Here is a 6,399-nt window from a genome sequence, read left to right as displayed (position 1 = left end):
TTACAGTGCAAAGCATTAGTAGTAAAGAATGTAATGAAAGGCCTGACTAATCCTGTTGAGTCATCACTCTTCATTGGCAGATTCATTTGGCTTGTCCCGCCCACATCTTTGGAATGTAGGGGCTTTTGATTAGCAAAATATGTTAGGCTGAAAGTAGGGTGAAGGTTAAAACAGAAAAGGAAAAAAGATGATCATCACAGAAGTTTGATGTGGAACATATGTGACTTTGCAGAGGAATCTGCTCTGAAGCAAAACACACTGGCCCTCAGAGAAAGGGAGTCGAGATTAGATCGAGAGCTTGACCCTCTTTGACTTTGATTCTTAACATGGATTGCTCTGGTGAGATTTCATCAGTGCTGTGCCCTCTGACCCCTGGCAGGCTGACCTTTGACCCTTGGGAATCCCCTCAGCTGTGGTTAAAAGCAGTGTCCACAAGATGGCAGCAATACCGCGATCATGTTTTCACCCCTTACTAACCAAATTCAAATGTATTTTTCATGGGCTGCACATTTTTGACAAGATATACAGTGTGAGTTGTATTATTAGCATGTTTTGCTCACATAGCACTATGGTGAATTTATTTTCGATAGAATAAAACAGAATACATTAAACTAATTTACTAATTTTGCACCCCAATGTTCTTTTTAAAGCTTTTGTCGTCATATTAAATGACATTTTATAAAACAAAAACCCATACAGTTTTTAATGTCTTTAATGCACCAAGTAAAACATCAAGATGTTTAAATGTGTGCAGTTAAATGGAAGAAAAGTGTTAAAGATTTTGCTAGAAATAGTTTCAGATGACTGTAATCACTACATATAACATATAGTCTTAAGTATAATTGAAATATAAAGTAACTTAAATGTTTTACAGTTAGTTAAATAGCAGGTTAAACCAAGAAATGCCTGTTACTGCAGGGTATTCAATTTGTTTGTGTGACATAAAAGCACTTTATGTGAAGCACTCCAGGGCATTGTGGATATAACAACGCAAAATAATGAAGTGCATCAATACAGTCTGTACTACGTCAGTTGTTAGAGTTAGTGATTTTTGTCTTGTAGATGCAGACAAAGAGTTTTTCTTTTTCTTTCACAGATAGCATCTAGACCCAGATAATAATGTTGAATGAACCGGGTCATTACGTTAAGAAGTGGAGTCATTCCTCCGCTGAGGGTCCATTACAAAGAAGTTCTTGTGTAAGCAATGGTCCTTAAAACAAGGGAACTCTGACTCATCCTCGTGTAAGCGACTGTAACGGACTGAAACTTCTTCTCTATTCACAATCTGCAGCTGGAGAACACTTCACATCTCCACTCTGTTAATCTTTACAGAGCACACCTGTCCTTTGGTCTTAGTACTTGAGGTTCATTGATGGAAACTGCTCTATTTTAGTAAGGTATTACCAGTCCTATTCCCTACAACCCATAAAAATGTTTTCTTATTGACTTCTGTAACATTTTTGCGGATCTTTTGATTGATTTTGGCCAGGTAAACGTCTTCTCAGGTTTTAAAAAGACGTGACAAGAAACATTCAATCTTATCGTGTTCCCATTCGTCTCAAAGGCATACCAAAAAATCATATCCTCATGCAATTCCAAACTTGCTTGCGTCCTTTTCACTTTTCCAACAGTTATGTTAGACTCCAGAGTTATTATAATTCGTTCTGTGATCATCGTGAACTCATCAAAATCTAATTTCATGTTTCCTCTGAAAATAAATGGTGCAAATAATGGATGAGATTATTTATTGTCTGATTTTGTGCAGTTCTGTGTGTGTGTATGGGTTCAGTAAGAGCATTTGAGTCCATGTCTGTTAGTGTGAGTGCGCTTCAAGAGCACAGCATGATGGGAGTTTGCACTGTTCAAAACTAAGATGTCAGCTTCAATACCATGCACCTGCACTGTACCGCACCTGCTTTATCAAAATGACTTGCTCTTAATATGTATAGATATTCATATAAAGCTCCGGAGATGTGCATAAACCGGAATATTTATTAATTGTTTGTATCCTCCTTTATGTCCTTTTGTTCGGGCCTCTCAGTTGGCATTGCAGGCTCATTCACGTCAGTGGGCTGCGTGGATGAAGTTTTAACAAGGCCAAAGATGAGTCAGGCCAGAAAACTTTATGAGACGGTAAAATAAAATGTGCTTAGAGCAAAATGGAAAATGATTTTGCGATCCGAGAGAAACATGAATACAGCACAAAAGCTTTCAGCTGTCAGGATGGCAAACAGGAACCTTAATTTTGACAGTAGCTTAAATAAATATTGTGAGAGTTCTAAGAAGCTGCCAATCTTGTGCTGATTCAACCGCTGTCCTCCAGGAAAATGTCCAAGGCTGAGGGTTCGATTTTAGCACTTACAGTCACACTGTAGTAGAGTCGACTAATGGAAATCTCTGCATGTGGAGGCCAACAGTCTGATCACTACCACATGCTTGACTGTAAATCACATCTATGATTTGGTCTAATTAATACATTAATCTTGGGTTACATTTCAGCGGCTTTAGAATATGGTCCAATGTGCATGTTTGTTTACAATGTAAATACAGTCGTTTTTAGCATTAAATGCCTATTATATCACCTTTGATGTAATATAGTATGTCCCCAGAATGTGTCTATTACCTTTTATCTCATTTGGAAAATGCCTATTTTGAGAGGAATCAGAAACACGTTTTTGTGCACGTACTGTATCTTTAAATGCAAATGAGTTGCTGCTGCCTGCCCCATTTTCAAGAATAGGTGCTCTTTTATCAGATACTTTTATCAGTTTTGGTTTTGATGATCATGTCTGTCACTGAAATCATGCTTTCAAATCATATCAATTTATTATATAAGGGAAGGAGCACGCAGAAAGCTCACGTCACATGACATGTGAGTGCAAAACTAAGCTTACTCTGTACTCTGGGTTCGGGCAAGAAGTTCTGTGAAAACATGTTCATCAAGATAATGCACAAGAAGGCTATATTATGTTATGTATAGTATGTTACACTGGTAACATCGCCACCATTGGCCGTGTGGATAGTTGGGCTTTCATCATCATGTTTATTGCCCTTACGTCACAGAGGAAAAGGACATATTCGAATCGTAAGCATCCCTAGAAAGAAAACCATAACGAACCATTTTCTGATGCTTCAAAACATTTATTGTTTAATTCAGTCATTCATTTAAAAATGAGCCAGTAACTGTAGCAAGGTGCAAAGGTGAAGTTTTGCTCCTTTCCCATTTGATGCTCCCTTGTTTAGGCAGACATGCACATCCTGCTGAGAAGGCAGAAAAAAAAAGATTAGTACACGATAAGAAGGGAAATAAGACTTTTATTGTCAAACATGCAGGGGTCTATGAATTTAAAAGTGTATACTATTTTTTATGAGTATGAAATACCTTTACAGGTGTGCTCTTCGAGACTTCCTTTTGCTCCAGGGCTTCTTTTGCTCCTATCCTCACACATAGTTTCTTATGTGGAAAAGGCTGAACCACATTTCCATCCTCCTTTTGAAAAATATTGTATAAAAGATATATATATATATATATATATAATTTAGTAAATCTACAAAAAGCAAAAATAATAAATAGGAGAGATTTACCGAATCTCCATTGTTCCATGGGTACAGCCTCTTCAGGTTTCGCTGAGGACTTGAAGAGGCTGTGGAGTTTCGCTTTTTCAGCGGAGGAGGCTGAACCATGCCTACATTGTCCTGTTGAAAGAATAGACATTATAATGTAATGCACAAGCAGGTTGAGAGCTTAAAGAATTACGTCACAACATAATTCTTATGGAAATATTAAACAATAGATTTAAAATATATACTTATATATTGTAGAAGATATTACAAGTCATGAATAGACCTGAAATGCTAAAGTAAGAAATAAGAGAGGTACTTACTGAAGCTTCGTTGCTCCGTGGGAATGACCTTTTCCGAGATGAACCCCGCGGAGAAGCAGCAGGCACAGGAAGGCCTTCTTCCTCTGGCAATGCAGAAGGCAGAGATGCTCCCTCGGGGGATGTAGTGGGTGCAAGTACTTCCCTGGGGGATGCACAGGACATAGGTGCTCCCTCGGTGGACTCGGCAGGTACAGGTGGTTCAACAAGGGATGCAGCAGGTACAGGGTCTTCCTCGGGGGGCCTGGCCAGAACAGTTGCTCCCTCAGGGGAGGTGGTGAGCACAGGTGTCTCCTCGGGGCATTCAGCAGGCACGGATGCCTTCAGAGGGGACCTTGTTGGAAGAGGTGCTCCCTCAGGAGACACACCAGGCATAGGTGCATCCTTAGGAGTCCTGGCCAGATCAGGTGCATCCTCAGATGCTACAGAGGAGGACATAGCTCGTCCCATAGGTTGCCTTAGAGGCAAAGGTGTTAATATGACAGTTCTTGTCACATACTGCCTCATATTTTCAGGCACCCTTATTTTTTTTATCAGTGGAGACCTGGTAGTCACAGGTGCTCCCTGTTGGGATCCACTGACAGCAGTTGTTTTCTGCAGGGTCCTAGCCAGAACAGGTGGTTCATCTGCAGAAGCAACATGCAGAAGTGCTGGCTCAGGGGATGTTGCAGGTGGGGGCCCAGTTGGCTTAGGTGCTTCTTTCTGAAACCCGTCAGAAACAGTTGCTCCTGGCAGGTTCCTGGAAATCACAGGCTCTTCCCACTGAGACTCATCCAGAACCTTTGGTCCTTTTGGGACCCTAGAAGGAGTAGGTTCTCCCTGTGGGGCCTCTATTTGCTGGTCTGATGGGAGGTCCCCAAACTCACGCTTCTCACTTAAGGAGCTTAAGAGTTCTTCAATCTCCATTATTGCCCACCAGCGCCCCGCAAGGAGGCCTGCCATGAGCTCCTCATGGTCATCAAAGGAGATGAAGATTTTAGATTTTTGGATAAGCATCTTTGATGGAATCAAGACAAGTTATCCAAAAAAGTGTAGAATGTCAAATGTGTTCTGAAACAATTAACCGTATCTGTAAATCACTCTGAAAGAAAAAGAGAGAAGATATGATTTAAACAAACTAATTAAAGCTATTTATCAACTATTTATCTTGACTTTCATTGTACAGTAGGACATATTTACACAATACATCGAGACAATTATATTCCCTTCAAAAAAATGTTGAAAAATACTGATTAGATGAAAATCCCCAACTCCAAAGTGAAGGCTGTACTCACAATCACTCGCCAAACTCGCTACAAATTCTATTCTCGCTTGCAGGCAAATTTACCTTCACTGAACATTCTAAAGAACGTCTCGTCATAATAGCCATATTCTCACGCGTAGTGGAAGGAGGAGGGGGCCGGGGGGGAATCCTCGTTGCCATGCCAACGAGGATTCGAATGACATGCCAACGAGTCATTTGAATCTTTCAACCGATTCGTTGAAAAACGGTTTGTCGTTTAAATACAAAACATGACTATTGTGACTAATATGTAGCCTACATTATACTAGACTATTTGTTTATTGAACTAGTCCTATAATGCAATCGTCACGTCGTTTGTATGCTGAAAACTGAAGTTATATCTCATTTTGTTTATAATAGGGTGACTATAAGAGGCATTTTCCCGGACGCGCCCTGGCCAGGATTTCTATGTTGACTAAAATATCTAGTTTTTGGCTTCGTTCGCGTGCAGATCGATCGATGTATGACATCGGGTCCTTGTGTTTTCAAACGCTCTCGAGGTGCTTTGAATCAAAGCAAAAGAGTCTGGGAAAAATATGCCCGTATGGTCAACCTATTAAATAGGACCGTCCGGGAAAATGAATTTCGCAACTGAAGAACTCGCAGGTTAAATTTGGTGTTTTCATTTGATCAATATCTCTTTAATCTTTTTAACCTGCCAGACAGTTTCATATCTACTTTGTCCTCCATAAGCTCGAAATGCACTGATGCGGCTGAATGAATTGCGTAGCACAACCGCAGTGTATATTTTCAAAGCCTCGAGAACAGGCGTGATTAAACAGCGAGTGCATTATTTATGAGCCAGAGTTTTGGTTTTGAATCGTAAGTACCATCCGAACAGAACTGTCGGTTCGTTGTGTGAGATTACATGACGACATTTACCCAAACGCACTTGAGTCAGACATTGAGCTTTACATGTGGAAGTTATCAGTGCCTTCAAGTGTGATTTCAGTTGTTGATCACTGCACCTCCTTGCAAACTCAACGTTGGCACTGTGGCATTTCCCGTAGCTTTGCTGTATCTAAGAATTTTAATGGTTCTCTTTATTCACCTCACATGTTCCAAATGAGAAAATGTTCCAGCTTACTCAAGGTTGCAGCAGAAACCTAAGGATATTCTTACGAAGAACAACCAGGGTCCAGGGTTATTGTACATGTGGCAGAGAATACATAAGCTACATCAGACTGGAAAGTGTACATCATAACTATACTAAGCGTACATCATAACTATAACTAA

Source organism: Puntigrus tetrazona, chromosome 6 (assembly GCF_018831695.1).
Source record: "Puntigrus tetrazona isolate hp1 chromosome 6, ASM1883169v1, whole genome shotgun sequence".
Lineage (NCBI taxonomy): Eukaryota > Metazoa > Chordata > Actinopteri > Cypriniformes > Cyprinidae > Puntigrus > Puntigrus tetrazona.
The sequence above is the reverse complement of the archived record's forward strand: the minus strand, read 5'-3'. Positions refer to the sequence as shown.